This window comes from Musca domestica, unplaced genomic scaffold, assembly GCF_030504385.1.
Source record: "Musca domestica strain aabys unplaced genomic scaffold, Musca_domestica.polishedcontigs.V.1.1 3, whole genome shotgun sequence".
Lineage (NCBI taxonomy): Eukaryota > Metazoa > Arthropoda > Insecta > Diptera > Muscidae > Musca > Musca domestica.
In genome coordinates, this window is record NW_026712299.1 from 2,715,731 (window position 1) to 2,733,266 (window position 17,536).

Here is a 17,536-nt window from a genome sequence, read left to right on the forward strand (position 1 = left end):
TGCACACACACACAAAAACAAAAGCGTGTAATCAACAAAGGCGTCAATATTCTTCGCAAAAATAAATGCACACACGTATTAGCTTTACACAACATACACCCTATTTGGTACACGGATTTATTTTACCTGGTTACTATTCCACGTTTATAAGTCAATTTCGAATTAACTGACTGGCTCCCTACATACTCGTATTTATTACTCCACACTCGTATTTTTAGCAATTCAATCGAGAATCACAATCGAGGTTATTCTGCCTTACTCCAACGAAATGAATTCCACGTTCATTCATCAAAACACGCACAAACAATGAAACGAATGTATGTAAACAACAAAGCAGACGTTAATTATAAATACGAGTGAGAGTGAAATTTATGAAAAATGGGAAAGAAACTATAACAATAACAATGGTGAAAAAACAAACATGAACATGTAAAAGAAGGAGCTAAGTTCGGCCGAGCAGGTCTTTTAATACCCAACATCATTTGGGAGGAATTTGTAAAATGTGAAGAACATTTTGTCGAAAAATATCGCTTAAATGTAAACCAGGGGGCTATACGAAGATGGGAACCTGCATTCGCAGTTCTTTGTCATAGGCTGTAGCCTGTATTTCGAGCTTCAAATACGAAATTTGAAACAATTCCACAGAATAATTCGCTAATATAAACAAAATACTAAAAAAGCAAGGTACCATTATATGTGGGGTGGGGTGGGAATAGAATCGGATGTTAATTTCGCGATTTATGAGCTTCATGAATATACAAAATTTTTACCCCTTATTGGGGAGTGAACCGATATATCCCATATCCACAGCAGATCTTATATTAGTAGAACTAATGAGGTGTGCGAGATATGAAGAGAACTGGCTGCTTGGTCCGGATTTTATAATAGTTTTGGATTTAAAAAAATGTTGACCCTTTGTGGGGGAGGAATGATCCGATCTCTACCATCTTTGTAACAGATCTTGTATTGATGGAAATATTGAAATGTACCAAGTCTGAGTGGAATCGGTTGTTAATTTCGCGTTTTACGAGCTTCATGGATATTCAACATTTTAACCCTTTGGGGGGGAGGTCTCAGAAGGAATGAAACCAGATATCCCATCTTCATGACAGATCTTATGTTAGTAGAAATAATGGGATGTGTCGAATATGAAGAGAACTTATTTCGGATTTTTTAATCGTTTTGGTTATTCAAAACTTTGGCCCTTTGTGGGGAGGTCCCAGAAGGAATGGTCCGATCTCTAGCATCTTTTCAACAGATCTTGTGGTGATAGAAATATTGAGATGTGCTATGTTTGAATGGAATCGGATGTTAGTTTCGCATTTTATGAGCTTCATGGATATTGAAAATTTTGACCCTTTTTGGGAGAGGTAACGAAAGGAGTGGATCGATATATTCCATCTTAACACCATACCTTGGGTTAATAAAATATTGGAATGTGTGAAATTCCAATACAATCCGACTCTTACATGACATGTTATGAGATTTATAATTATTAAAAATTTTTACCCCTTGTGGGGGAGGTACTTGATGGAGTGGACCGATATTATCCATTTTTGCATCTGACTGAAGCAAATATTAGGATTTGCAAAGTTGGATTATTGATTCTCTTTCTGTGAAAATATTTATTTTTTTTTTTGAAAATTTCGACCTTTTGTGGGGTAGGTACCAGAAGGAGTGGACCGATGTTTTCCATCTTGGCACCAGACTTTGGGCTAATAGAATTATTAGGTTGTGTGAAATTTGAAGACAATCGGACTCTTACATCAGATTTTATAAGAGTTGTAATTATTCAAAATGTTGACCCTTTGTGGAGAAGGTACTTGATGAAGTGGACCGATATTGTCCATTTTCGCACCTGATGCAACATGGATGCAAATATTAAGATTTGCAAAGTTGGAGCAAAATCGGATTATCCTTTCTCTCTCTGTGCAGTAAAATGTTTTCTTTGAAAATTTCGACCATTTGTGGGGTAGGTACCAGAAGGAGTGGACCGACGTATTACATCTTAATAACATTATTGTGTAATTATTGTAATTGTAATTATTCAAAATTTTGACCCTCTGCTGGGAGAGGTATTTGATGGAGTGGACCAATATTTTACATTTTCGCACCTGACCCAGCACTTATGTAAATATTAGGATTTTAAAAGTTGAAGCAAAATCATATTATCCTTTCTCTTTCTGTGCAGTAAAACATTTATTTTTTTTTTTAAATTTCGACCTTTTGTGGGGGAGTTACCAGAAGGAGTGGATCGATATTGCCCATGTCCGATCTCGATCTTAGTTTGATAATAATATTACTATGTATCAAGTTTGGACCGATTCGGATACTCCCTTCGAGAGTAATCGGCGATCCAGACAGACAGACGGGCGGACGGACATCGCAGTATCGACTCCAAATGTCCTGAAACGGTTTTTGTCCAAAGAGACCTTGGGTCTACAACCGTTACTTCGATGAGGCACAAACTCTTCCACATTTTCAACATTTTTTTATGAGTTTCTTACCATATTTTAACCAAATTTGACTTTGTAGCTCTGGTATACCTTCTTAAACCTCGCAGTACACAACTTCAAGTCAATCCTTCGTGTTTTTTTTTGCTACATAATTGTTGTTATTTTTTCAATTAATAAAAAAAACTTTTAAGCAGTGTCTTTACTTGTTCAATAATTTTCGTTGTTTTTGTTGTTGTTGATAATTTAAAAGCATTTTTTTTTCAATTTTTCTTCGAAATGTTTTTTTACTTTATTTTATTCAAGTATTCAACTAATATTTTGCGTGCAAATATTTAAACATTTTATGGCGTCAGTTGCTTCCTCTGTGCTGTGGTTGCCGTTTCTTTTTGCGCAAATACATTGTATGGCAGAGGAGGAGAAGGGGTGGCACCCGTACATACATAGAAATATATATTTTTTCATAAATTTTTTTGGCAGGGGGCGGAGTAGAAGCGTAATGAATTTGTTTAATGGAATTGACTGAAATTAGACAGCCCCAGTAATTTTTGCTTTAACAATTTTGTCCAAAAATTTTTGACTCTAACCCAATTTTATACCCTACACCACAAGGTGGTCAGGGTATTATGTCTTTGTGCATTTGTTTGTAACAGGCAAAAGGAAACGAGATAGACCCATAGTTCCTTTTGATGATCTGCATGGAAGCACATTCTGAGTCGATTTATGCATGTCCGTACGTCTGTCCATGTATTTTTGTAAACAAATTACAGTTCGCATTTATTGCCCTATCCCGATGAAATTTTGCACAAATCATTTGTTTGGCCCAAGGACGAACCCTATTGAAATTGGAGATAATCGGTCAAAATTTAGATATAGCTCCCATATATCTTCGTCCGATTTGCCTTTTATTGTGCACCAAACGTGTAATATCAGCCCGAATAGTATGGAATTTTGCACATACAACCAGATTAGGCCTGAAAATAAGTATGTCAAATTTGATGGAAATCGGTTCAGATACAGCTATAGCTCCCATATATATTGTTCATCTGATTTGTTATTTTCGTCCTCTGCAGCCGTAATATGAACTCTGTAACAAGAATATTTGGGGGAAATATATCAAATACAGCTGAGAAATATCTTTGCCAAATTTTATCAAGATCGGTTCAGATTTGGTTATAGCTCCCATATATAACTTCGTCCGATTTACCTTTTATTGTGCACCAAACGTCTAATATTTGTCCAAATGGAATGGAAATTGGCACATACGAACGAATTGAATCTAGAAGCTAGAATGTCAAATTTGGATGGAGATCGGTTCAGATATAGCTATAGCTCCCATATATATTGTTCATCTGATTTTTTATTTTTGTCTTCCGCAGCCGTAATATGCACTCCGTAACAACGATATTCAGGGAAATATATCTAATACAACTCAGAAATATCTTTGCCAAATTTTATCGAGATCGGTTCTGATTTGGATATCTCCCATATTTATTTTTATCCGATTTGAAATTAATTGTGCACCAAATGGGCAATACAAGTCCGAATTTAAAAGATACAAATGCTTCAGCATATTTAGCCCTTTGAACTTTAAATTGTAGCAGCCCGTTTATATATGTTTAACATAATCATAATATCATAGAGCATAATTTAACATAATAACTAACATGAGAGAATGTAATATCAGTATTATGCTAATGCAAGTTACATCGCATGTTATGTTAGGCGGTAGCATTAGCTTTTGTAACAGCGATAGGTTAACACTTACACTCAAAGGAGCAATTTAACTATTATTCTCTTGTACTCTTTTTCTATGCTTCTTCTTGCTTAACGAAGTTTAGTGTATGAATGCTCTCACGTACCCATTAACTTAACGATAGTTAGGGCCATTATGCTACTCTTTTTCTCTCAATAACTCAATGTATATGCAAAATACCTATAATTGCAAAGTAATAAATACTCAATTAGTAGTTAAGTTCTATTTTATGTTATGATTAAACTTATGCTTAGTTGGTCATTGAAATGTCGTTGCATCTTGCTATTCTGATCGAGCAACAGAGTAATAAAGTTGGTAAACGGAAAAACCCCTCTTTTATTTTGGGAAACATAAAATAATTATAAAATTTGCAAACCGCTAAGACTTTGGAAGCCTTAAGGCTACATAAGCAAGCGAACCTGAGGACGAATACTGTTCGATTCGACTTATTCTGTCCCAGAATAAATTAATAAAAATTATAAAATTATTAATAACCCTTACCAAGGAAAGGAATTTTCACCATTTGGAGATTTTCCCCCCTTACATCTGGCGCCCATCGTGAATTTTAAGAAGCTGCTAAAAATTTGGAATTGTTTGCCCATAGTTAACGTTGTTGTGTAGGAGAAGTGTTTGTTGTTTGGTTACATCATTTTTAACATTTTTTAACATTAACATTGCAACCAGAACTGCAGAAACGTGGTGCTGTTGTTGTTGGTTTTAGGAAAAAACGAGTGCTAAAATCTGGGAAATTTGGCAGAGTTTGATAATTGAGGAAAAGTGGTATAGAAACTCAGTTCTTGGCAGAAAATCTATTTAATTTCAATAATGCCGAGGACAACAATGAATTCATTAAGTGCTATGAGCCCTCTTGTAGGATTTGAAAATGAGTCCAATCAATTGAATTCCCCTATAAACCACCCTAATCCCCAATCTACTCCTTCTACTGCACCATCTTGTAGCAGACAAAACACGGCTCCAAACCCAGATATGGCAAATCCCCGTCCATCTAGCTCAGCTTCGAGCAATGCCCCTGCGAGTCTTAGTATCTCCGATCTGAATCAGCTATCTTCTCTAATTGGAAATTTGAATGCTCGACAAGAGACAAAAACCAGCTTTAGCTCATGTAGCTCGCGTTTTAATGGAGGTAGGAATACGGCTAAAGTAGAAGATTTCATAGCGACTATACTGATTTTTAAAGAGGCAGAAAATATACCCGACGAAAGAGCCCTTCTTAGCCTACCATTGCTTTTTGAAGGATATGCATCCACTTGGTGGCAAGGTGTTCAATATGAAGCCAAAACTTTCAACGAAGCTATCGAATTACTTCGAAATGCATTTTCACCCCCAAAACCTGATTGGAGGATTTATTCAGAGATCTTTCAGGACAAACAAAGACCAAATGAGTCAACTGATGCATTTGTTTGTCGCAAAAGGAGTCTTTTCGCTCAATTAAAGGAAAGGCTACCAGAAAATACAATCATTAATATGATATTTTCACAGATTTCGATTCCCATTCGTGAGAAAATTCCTAGAGAAAGCGTGAGTTCTTTCCAAGAATTGCTTTATAGAGCTAGGGATATCGAAATGTCAATTTCCGAAAATAAAATGGCCGCAATTTCAACGCCATTTGAAACAAAAGAAAAAGGCCAACTTCGCTGTTCTTACTGTAGAAAGAAGAACCATACGGCTGACGTTTGTTATAAACGTATTGAAATGGAAAAGCGGGGAAAACCTGAAGAAACTAAACTCAACTGTTATGGATGTGGTGCTGTAGGATATTATAGATCCAATTGCCCTACATGCAACAACAGGAATGTAATGGAAAGTCCGAAACTTCTTGATTTCAACAGTGTCCAAACAACTCTCATAGGTCATAACGTTCCCACCGTGGACATCAATGTCAATGGACTGAACGGAGAAGCATATTTAGACACAGCTGCTAGGACTAGTATTGCCGGTTACCATCTTTTCCAAAAACTTGTTGAAATGAAGGAGGAATTCCAAAAAGTTTACGCCGAAATAACGTTGGCTGATGGAATAGTGCGTAAAGAACTAGTTTGTTCAACAGTCGTGAAGATTATAATTGGAAAAAGATTGAAAAGAATAAGGTTCATATGTCTGCCAAACGCCAGAAATAATAGAACTCTTTTGGGCATCGATTTTCTTGAGCAAGCTGGTATGGTTATGGATCTGGCTCAGAAAACGTGGTATTTTAAAGATGCACCGAAAGAACTTTTTTCATTTAAAGCAAAACCATCGAACATGGACGACATAAGACTCAATCAGACTCTAATTGAAAATAAAACAACAAAAATGGCATGCAATATAAACGATTTTATGGCATGGTTTGAATCCAATTATGATGAAAAACCCCCAACTTTGGGTGAAATGTACTCAAAACCAGAAGATTATTCCCCTGGTGGATTATTGAGAATCTTTTCGGACACATTGCCCAATGATTTTGAAATGCCAAAGCAGTCAAATCTTTTTCCGCCATTGAAAAAATGCCGCAAGGACTCCACAGCTGCTTTTGAATTAAATGTTATTGATTTCAACATATGTAAGGATGAAAAATCTACATTGAAATCAGATGAAAAGAAGATTTTATGGGAGTTTTTAAATGCCAATCAGGAAATATTTGAAAATATATGTACTCCAATAAAGGGCATAGAGCACAAAATTAACACTGGTTCTCATGAGCCAATTTCCAATCCACCATACAGAATTTCACCTGCCATGAAAGAAAAATTGAAGGTCGAAATCACCAATATGTTACAAAAAGGAATTATAGAAGAAGTCGAATCTCCTTGGGCATTTCCAGTGGTGCTCATTCCAAAAAAGGACAATTCTATTCGTTTTTGCGTTGATTATAGAAAATTGAACACCATAACAACCACTGACACATATCCACTGCCACGTATGGAGGATCTTTTGCATTCAGCGAAAACAACCCCGTTTATGTCAACTTTGGACCTAAAATCAGGCTATTGGCAAATAAAAATGTCAGATGAGGATAAATTAAAGACGGCATTCACAACTCCATTCGGAATTTATGCATTTAATAGAATGCCCTTCGGTCTTAAAAATGCTCCAGCCACATTTCAGAGAATTATTGACAAATTTCGGTCCAGTCTGCCGAACATCCTTATTCTGGCTTATTTGGACGATATTATTATTTGTTCAGAAAACTTTAATTCTCATATAAAAGATCTTGATCTAGTATTTCAAAAATTGAAGAACATTGGCTTCCATTTAAATAGCGAAAAATGCTTCTTCTGTAAAGCTGAGGTCAAATATTTGGGCCACATTCTTACGAAAGAAGGGATAAAAGTCGATCCAGACAAATCATCAGCAATTTTAAAGCGTCCAGTCCCCAAAAATATCAAGCAGCTTATGTCTTTCTTGCAAACCTGCTCATGGTTTCGCAGATTCATACCAAATTTTGCAGACATATCAAAACCATTATCTAACCTAACGAAAAAGAATGTTTCGTGGAAATGGTCAGAAGAGGAAAACAACGCATTTGAAAAATTAAAGAAAATGTTAACATCTCCGCCAGTCCTTCAGCAAGTGAATGAGAAACAGCCATTTTTTCTAAGAACCGATGCTAGTAATTATGCCATCGGGGCTGTAATACTCCAGGGGGAGAAAGAAAACCAACATCCGATTGAGTATGCAAGCCGTCTCCTTTTACCCGCAGAGAGAAACTACTCCACAACAGAACGTGAAGCTCTCGCTGTAGTATGGGCAGTTCAGAAATTTAGAGGATATATCGAAGGATCTGAAATTAGAGTCCTTACAGATCACCAACCTCTTAAATGGCTTTTTTCTATAAAATCACCAACCGGCAGATTAGCAAGATGGTCATTATTGCTACAGAGTTACGATATAACTTTCGATTATACACCAGGCAAACAAAATATCATAGCTGATACTTTATCACGACCACCATGTGGAAACGAACTTTGTACTGAGTTCTGTGCGTGTTTCACTATATACATTGATTTTCCAAGAGAGGGATTAGAAGATTTTCGTAAGGCTCAGTTGGAAGACGACAAGTTGAAAGATATAATAATGTCATTCGAGAACGACGACGAAAATGTCACAAGGCACACAAATCGCGGCTACATAATGATAGATGGAATTCTTTACAGATATTGTTCGGAGCAAGACTCAGAAAATGGTCAATTGGTGCTGCCGAAATCTCTTCATAATCAGATTTTAGATAAATATCACAAAGACCCACTATCAGGACATTATGGTATAGACAAAACGACGAATAGAATTACTCCGATATTTTACTGGTCAGGTATGCGTTCGGATATTGCGAATTATGTGAAAGACTGTGAGGAATGTAAACGCTACAAGGCATCGAATCTGAAGCCATGCGGATTACTGCAAACTATAAGCACCAACAAACGATTTGAAATTTTGGCGGTCGATCTCTTTGGACCTTTACCTAAAACAGTAGAAGGTCACCAATGGATATTAATAGTGGAAGATATCTGTAGTAGATGGGTGGAGTTATTTGCACTAAAACAAGGTTCTGCAGAAAATTGTGCACTAACATTGTTAAATGAAATTATTCTAAGATACGGAGTTCCCCGCAGGATACACACAGACAATGGGACACAATTCATTTCGGCCTTGATGCAAAAATTAACGTACTGTCTTGGAATAAAACAGACTTTTACCCCCATATATCATCCACAATCAAATCCAGTAGAAAGAAGAAACCGTGATCTAAAAACCCAATTAAGTATTTACGTAGGTAAGGATCACAGAACTTGGAACGCATTTTTACCAACAGTTAGATTTGCTATGAATACTGCCAAATGCGATAGCACAGGCCAAACACCAGCTTATCTAACGTTTGGAAGGGAGCTGAGGACGCCAACCGAAGTACACTTTGATTTTAAAGCCATCGTTTTGGCAGAAAACTTCGTTCCACAAATTACTCCTCATCTCATAAAACTAGCAAATATATTGGAAGTTGCAAATGATTTACAAATTAAGATGCAGGATAAGAATAAGAATTTTGTGGATAAGAAACGAAGAAAGCAGCCAGATTTTAAAATTGGTTGTAAAGTTTTGATTGATACACACATGCTAAGCAAGGCCAAGGATGGAATAACTTCCAAATTCGCGCCTCGTAGAGACGGTCCGTACATCATTAAGGAAAAAAAAAGATCCAACTGCTACGTCATAGCTACAACAACTGATCCCAATACCCCAATAGCAACAGTACATTCATCGGCATTAACTCAATATAAAGGCGAGCAAGAAATTGCAATATATCCGAAACAAAAAAGAGGTCGCCCATCTAAGACCAATATGAATCAGCAACAACAAAACCAACAGCAACATAATCTGCAACAACATAGCCAACAACGAAATTACCAGCAACAAGACGGACAACGTCATCAACAACAACATAACCAACAACGAAGTAACCAACAGCAACACAAACAACATAATCACCAACAACATAGCCAACAACGAAATCACCAGCAACAAGACGTACGATATAATCAGCAACAACAAAACGATCGTGACTCGGAACCGACAGTATTAAGAAGATCCTTACGTTTGAAAAATAAGAATTGATGGTATCCTGTTCGCATCATCGAGACGATTAATGCAACAGAGGGGGAGATTGTAGCAGCCCGTTTATATATGTTTAACATAATCATAATATCATAGAGCATAATTTAACATAATAACTAACATGAGAGAATGTAATATCAGTATTATGCTAATGCAAGTTACATCGCATGTTATGTTAGGCGGTAGCATTAGCTTTTGTAACAGCGATAGGTTAACACTTACACTCAAAGGAGCAATTTAACTATTATTCTCTTGTACTCTTTTTCTATGCTTCTTCTTGCTTAACGAAGTTTAGTGTATGAATGCTCTCACGTACCCATTAACTTAACGATAGTTAGGGCCATTATGCTACTCTTTTTCTCTCAATAACTCAATGTATATGCAAAATACCTATAATTGCAAAGTAATAAATACTCAATTAGTAGTTAAGTTCTATTTTATGTTATGATTAAACTTATGCTTAGTTGGTCATTGAAATGTCGTTGCATCTTGCTATTCTGATCGAGCAACAGAGTAATAAAGTTGGTAAACGGAAAAACCCCTCTTTTATTTTGGGAAACATAAAATAATTATAAAATTTGCAAACCGCTAAGACTTTGGAAGCCTTAAGGCTACATAAGCAAGCGAACCTGAGGACGAATACTGTTCGATTCGACTTATTCTGTCCCAGAATAAATTAATAAAAATTATAAAATTATTAATAACCCTTACCAAGGAAAGGAATTTTCACCATTTGGAGATTTTCCCCCCTTACAAAATTATTATTATAATCATAGCGCGTATGATTGAATTCTCCCATAAAAACTTTTAATTGTTATGCGGTGCTCTACTAAATTTGCAAAGTGGTGTAGGGTATCATAAAGTCGACCCCGCCCGATTTAAAGACTTTCTTTACTGGTTTTATTTCATTTTTTTATTTATTTATTTTTTTTTTGTTGTTGCAAAATGGTCAGGCTTAATCCCATTATTGTGGTTGTTTTTTTATTAAATATCCTTTGATCCACTGTATTTTTGAAATTAATAACGGTTTTCATTGTTGTTAATATTTTTCACAGTTATTTTTGTTGTGTGTGTTTCTAACAAATTTTCATGGCATTCATAAGAGTGGCGGTGGTGGTGGAAAGCCAACAGTTTAGATGGATAGTCTCAACAATGTCGATATCTCATGACTATTTTCTTCACATTCACCCATTTTGTGCCGAGTGTCTGTCCGTCTGTCTGGCCCCAGTCTGTGTCTATTTGTAAGTTTTATGGCGGTGCTGATTCATCAACACCTACTTCATTCAATTTCTGCAACAACATTTTCATCTGGGCAGACAACAGACAAGTTTTTTTCATTTCTTCTCCATTTGCGCAAACGTACCGCCGGTGTTTTTTATTTTTATTTTTTTTTTCAACATTTGCCGGCTGCATTTTTTCCTTGTTGTATTTGTTTTTGTTTTTTCTCTTTTTCATATTTGATTAAAGAAAGTTTTCTCCATGTAGTTGTCTCTCTACAGCAGATGTTTGCTTTTGTTTGTTGGCTGCATGAAAATTGAAATTTTCTTTTTTCGAGCCATTTTTTTTATTTTTTTTGTTGACCGGCTTTTTTCGATTTTCTCCTCCGAGAGGAGGCTGCTGTTATTTTGTCTTGCCATTCACTCACATTTGCTATCAAAGCACCCGATTGTATTGGAGTTGTTGTTTTTTCAATTTTTGTTTAATGGCAGCAGTCTCTTTAATGTTTGGTAAATAAAATAATGATCTGTCATAATTTATATCAGCCCCCACGAGGCTCATGAAATGTGTACTGAGGCAGGGAGTTGCAAAGAAAATCTTAAATTTTGACGTTTATCGAGGAGGATATTAATAAGACCCCATTGCACAACGGACCCAAATCTAATTTTTCTGCCAAAAACAATTTCATGGACTGATAATCCTAGAAACCAGCAGAGACTTCAAAATCAAATTTCTGGATTCCAGCTCTATCTTTTTACCCGATACCAAATTTAGTAGCATTTAGCACTTTTAGAACACTATAGAACGCGTTTGAAAAACCACCACCAGATCTCAATTCCAGACACCAACAGAGACCAGATAACAACAGACACCTCAATTTTAAATTTGAGGATTGTAGCCCTGCCCCTTCACCAAGTACCAAATTTAGTACTTTTCGTACAAAATTATTGACCGCATTTCCCAATCTACCTCCATATCTAAATTCCAGACACCAACAGAGTCCCCTTCACGGAAAACTAAATTTAGTACCATTAAGTACTTTCGTATAAAAATATAGGCCACATTTCCCAATCCACCTCCATATCTTAACTACGGACACCATCAGTGACATCTATGCTAAATTTCAGGATTTCAGCTCAATCCCTTCACCCAATATGAAATTTAGTACTAATTAGTACTTTTCGTGAAATTATAGTAATCATTTTCAAAACTACCTCCATATCTCAATTCCATATACCAACAGACCTTTCAATATCAGATTTGAGGATTGTATCCCTATCCCTTCACTGAATACCAAATTTAGTACCACTTAGTACTTTTCGAACAAATATAGTACACATATCCAAAACCACATCCATACCTTAATTCCAGATAACAGCAGAGACCTCAATATGAAATTTCAATGTTCCAGCTCTTTTCCTTCACCCAATACCAAATATAGTACCATTTAGTACTTTTCGTAACAAAATATTGGACAACCGCCTAATTTTAAAAACACAGTTACCATCAGTAATCTAAATATCAAATTTACGAATTTTATCTCTATCCCTTTACCCAATTCCAAATAAAGTACCATTCAGCACTTTTCTGAAACCACCTGCCTATGTCGAGGCTATACATGAACAGCGATCCAAATCCAAACATTTCAAGTACTATCTCTTCACCCAGTACAAAATTGTACAAAATATTGTACTATTTAGTACGTTTCGGGCACTAGACATCTTTATCAAATTTAAGGATTCCAGCTCGATCCCATCACTTAATACCAAATTTAGTACTATTTAGTACTTTTCGTACAAATAAAGGATACATTCTAAAATCGCTGCCAAATCTCAAACACAGATACCATCAGTAATCTAAATATCAAATTTCAGAATTCCTTCGCCCAATACCACATTTATATTTCAAAACCACCTCCATATGTCCAGGCTACACATGAACAGCGACCCTAATACCAAATTTCAGTCTTCAAGTACAATCTGTGCGCCAAATACTAAATTGAACGAATTTTAGTACCATTTAGTACACAGGAGTACGAATTTCCAAAGCTTTCCTCATACACCAATTCTACACTTCAGCAGTATTTCTAATTCCAAATTTCAGGATTCCACCTCTATAGGTGAAGCTTAAACCAAATTTAGTACATGTTGGTACATTTAGGTACAAATTTACGAAACTACCTCCATTTCCCTATCCTACACTCCGGCAGTAATCTTATTTCTAAAATTCAGTAAAACAACCCTATGGGTTCACTCAAATCCAAATTGTACTAAATTAAGTACCATTTAGTACAAATTTACATTACACATCTACCTGCATCGTAGAATCCAATAGAATTCTTATTTCCAAACTCTACTGGTTCCTTCCAAAATGTGAACTCAATTTAGTACCATTTAATACAGATAAGTACGAATTTATAAAACTACCTACACACCTTAGAATAGTAATGCGATGCGCAATAGTAATCTTATTTCCAAAATTCGGCATTCCAGCTCTATCTGTTTACCCAAATCGAAATTTTACCAAACTTAGTACCATTTAGTACTTTTCGTGCACATATGTACAAATTTCGAACTACTTCCATAACCCAATACAATACTTCGCCAGTTAAGTTAACTTCAAATTTTGGGATTACAGCTCCATCCGTTTCTCCAAATTCAAATTGTACCAAATTTAGTACAGTTTAGAACTTTTCGTACACATTAGCACACATTTCCAAAACTACCTAGGGTCGATATGAGGCCCTACTCCTCAATCTTAATTCCCATTCCAAATTTCGAGTTTTTATCTCTAACCGTTCACATGTTACGAAATGGTACAAAATGTAGTACATTTTAGTACTTTTCGTACACTTATAGAGCGAATTTCCAAAATCCCTTTGGTACATCAATCATACACGCCAACAGTGATCCTCATTTCAAATTGAAAATACAAAGGGTCCATTATTTAGTACCTTTTAGTGCTTTTCGTTCCGAACTTCCAAAAATCCAGCCTTATCTGGCACCAAGAGTGAACCTCCCCTAAAATTCAAGATTCGAGCTTCAACCGTTTCATCTGGGCGTTGATGAACCATTAGGCCAGTCAGTCAATTGGTTTACTCTCTTATTAATATAGATAAAAAACATTTGCTGACAAATACATCGATCGAAAAAATCGACTGATGTGGACTTTGTAGAGATCTGTTTCAAGAACCCCATGGTAGAAACCGGAGCTATGAGACGAGCAAAAACTAAAAGCGACCGTCTGAGTAAAATCGTTTTTAAAATAGTTTTTAAAAACCTGGATCTCTTTGAACTACTTAAAACACCGGCCATATTTCAGCAATGAAACGATGGAGAAGATGCTAAGTCAAAACAGAGAAAAATGAAAATCCGCAAATCAACTGATCTGCAAACAGTTTTCTATCCGTGACTGAGGGGGGAAGGGGAGAGCTCTCTCTCTCTATCCCCCCTGCTATAACTACAAAAGCCAAATGTTTTGCCATTTTTTTTGCATGTTTTGCCTTTTTCGTTTTTCTTGTTAGTGGCAAGTGAGTGAGTAACGAAGCAAGCAACCAGCCAATAGACCACACAATGCAAACATTGATAAAAGACAGTCAGCCGGTCGGACGGTCTGTCTGTTTGTCTCTTTAACTGCGTGTCAGAGTGCCTCACCACTACCACTAGTTTTTTTTATACTTTTTATGTTTGTGCAAAAATATTTTTCGCTTGCCTGCCTGCCTGCCGGTCTGTCTGTATGTCTGTCGGTCGTTCGGTCGTCTTGTTCGTTTGTACTCGTTTTAAGTACCAACACGCGCAATTGCGAATTCACGATGTGTGTATTTTCTTTCCGACTACTAACTCTCGCCACACCCCTTGCCTTGTTAGCTGCTGTTGTAGTTGTTGGTGGTGCTGCTGCTGCTGAAGGGGGGTAATTGGAAGTGCCGGGTATCTTTTGGTGTTTTGTGCAATTTGTGAGTTGCCGCCCAAAGGTTTTCTTAGTTTTTTTTCGTCGTCTTCTTCTTCTTCACTGCTCTTTCATTAGCTCCAGAGCCGTTAAAATTTCATTCGCCAGTTAAGTTGCTTAACCAACCAACATTTACTTCACCTTACCACCGGCATTTATAAGCCACTTGAATTTCAGGGTCTAGTTTGAAATGCATTTGAAATCGGTTTTGCTAATGTCAGGAGCAAAGTTTTTAAAATCTAATCAGATATTGGTTTTTCTGGAGGTCTATTCAAAAAAGGTTCTTGTAAAATCCACATTTTTCACCAATTTTTCATAAAATCTGTTAAAAAGCTCTTAAAAATCCATTTTTTCAAAAAAAATTTAAAATTATAGTTTTTTGAAATAACGCAATATTGAAAAACAAAGTTTTGAATTGTTTTTGAAACCCCGCTTTGGAATTGTTGAAAAATTAAAAAATCTAGGTCCCTCCCTCCTTGGAAAGGAGGGTATATTAACTTTGTCATTCCGTTTGTAACATCCCTAAACATTCGTCATGGACCCCATAAAGTACGGGTGAGATAAATAAACTGCAACAAAGTCAAACGCCATCATTTTTACATTCCTTTTTTATATTTTATTGATTGAAAGCAAAAAAATGTCAGAAATAGCATCAAATTTTAGAATATATTTTGATTTTTTCGAATTGGTCACCTTTGGCACGAATTATGATCTTCAAACGGCCAATGAAACCGTCACACGCTGCCCGAATGCTGCTCTGCGGTATTTTGGCCCATTTGGCCCAGCGAAGCGCTTGCTTGAGGTGATCGATACTTTGGTATTTTTTAGTGCCAACCTTGCTTTACAAAATTCTCCAGACAAAATAGTCCAACGGATTGGTATGCGGAGATTTTGGTGGCCAATGTGCGCTGGAAATGAAGCGAGGAACCTCATTTAGTAACCATTCTTGGGTGGCAGTGGCGTGCTGAGTGCGATGGTGCTGAGTCTCGTTGGAATGTCCAATAGGTCTGCGGCCAAAATGTTTGCGTGTCCAAGGCTTTAATACACTCCCCAGAATGTTTTCGCGATACTATTCGGCATCTATTCTGATGCCACAGTTGATTACAAAAACGAGCGGAGATCGACCATTTGCTGTTATGGCGGCCCACACCATCACCATGGCCGGCGCTTGAATTCTGGTGGCCAACCGAAGGTGCACATTTTCAGCTGACCTCTTTGGCAAGTAAACAAGATCATTTTGTTTGTTTACAAACAGCTGGACAACGAATGTTTTCTCATTGGAGATCGGAGAAACCCAAATTCGGCAGTTCACCACTTTCGGCCAAGCGAAGCTACTCTTTAGCTCTTTTGAGTCTATTTTCTTTCTATTGCGGTGTAAGTTCTTGCACTTTTTGGAATTTCAATGGCTTTACCCCGAGCTCATTTTTCAATATTTGCCGAATGGAATATTGCGATATGTTCAGCTCACGAGCCATTTTTCGGCCACTGCGATGTGGGTTGTGATCAAAGCGCTTCTTTACATTTCGAAGCATTTCTGCCGATGTTGCTGTTTTCTTCGGTTCACTTCCTTGAGGTCGGACTACGTATCACGGCAACGAGCGATGGTATGAGACACAAAAGATTTATTCACATTTAAATGCTCGAGGGCTCTAACGATAGCCACTTGTGGTTTTTCAGCCAAATATAAAAAAAATCAGACTATCCCTCTGGAATTCCATTACGAATATCTTTTTATCTGGAAAATTCTCACCAAAATGCTTTGGTACGCTTGTAAACAATATAATGAGCTCTCACTGGAATAATTTTAACAGCTGTCGGACGAGTAGCTTAGAAATGACAGCAGTCTGAAGGTGGTTGCAGTTTTTTCATCTCATCCTGTATATATCCCAACGATGGGTGGTATAAAGGACTCGTTTTACAAGGAATAAAAAAAATCTCTACGTGGCCATGTAATGTTGACCCTCCTTTATGAGGAGAAGATGTAGGAGAGGTTTTTCCATTCTGTATCTGATAGTTGGCACCAAATATCGTTGTTATGAAGAGTATTTTACGGGTTTAGAGGAGTAAAGTACAAAATCGGATGAAACATATATATGAGAGCTATAGCAATATCTGAACCGCTTTTCAACAAATTTGACATACTTGTTGCTAGGCTCAATTTGGTTCCAAATTTCATACTAGTTGGCCTGATATTACACGTTTGGTGCATAATTCGAGGCAAATCGAACGAAGATATACATGGGAGCTGTATCTACATTTTGAATTTTAAATGTTGATTACGGGATCGGGCAATAAATGCTATCTGTACTTTGTTTACAAAAATACATGGACAGACGGACGTGTTCAAATCGACTGAGAATCTGATTCTATGTAGATCATCAAAAGGAACTATGGGTCTATCTCGTTTCCTTTTTGCCGGTTACAAAAAATGTCCAAAGACTAATACCCTGACCCCACCTTATGGTGCAGGGTATACAAATCTACTTTTAAAAACAATTTTCTTTGTGATCTAGGTTTTGAAAAAAAATTATGCAAAAATCTGAGTTTTACAATAATT

General features: G+C 36.6%; 1 protein-coding gene across 6 annotated transcripts in view; it reads left to right on the plus strand.

The window, feature by feature from the left end:
* The window catches only part of LOC101898918 (protein bunched, class 2/F/G isoform), a 552,467-nt gene that overhangs the window by 32,026 nt on the left and 502,905 nt on the right, over window positions 1-17,536 (plus strand). The window lies entirely within an intron of this gene.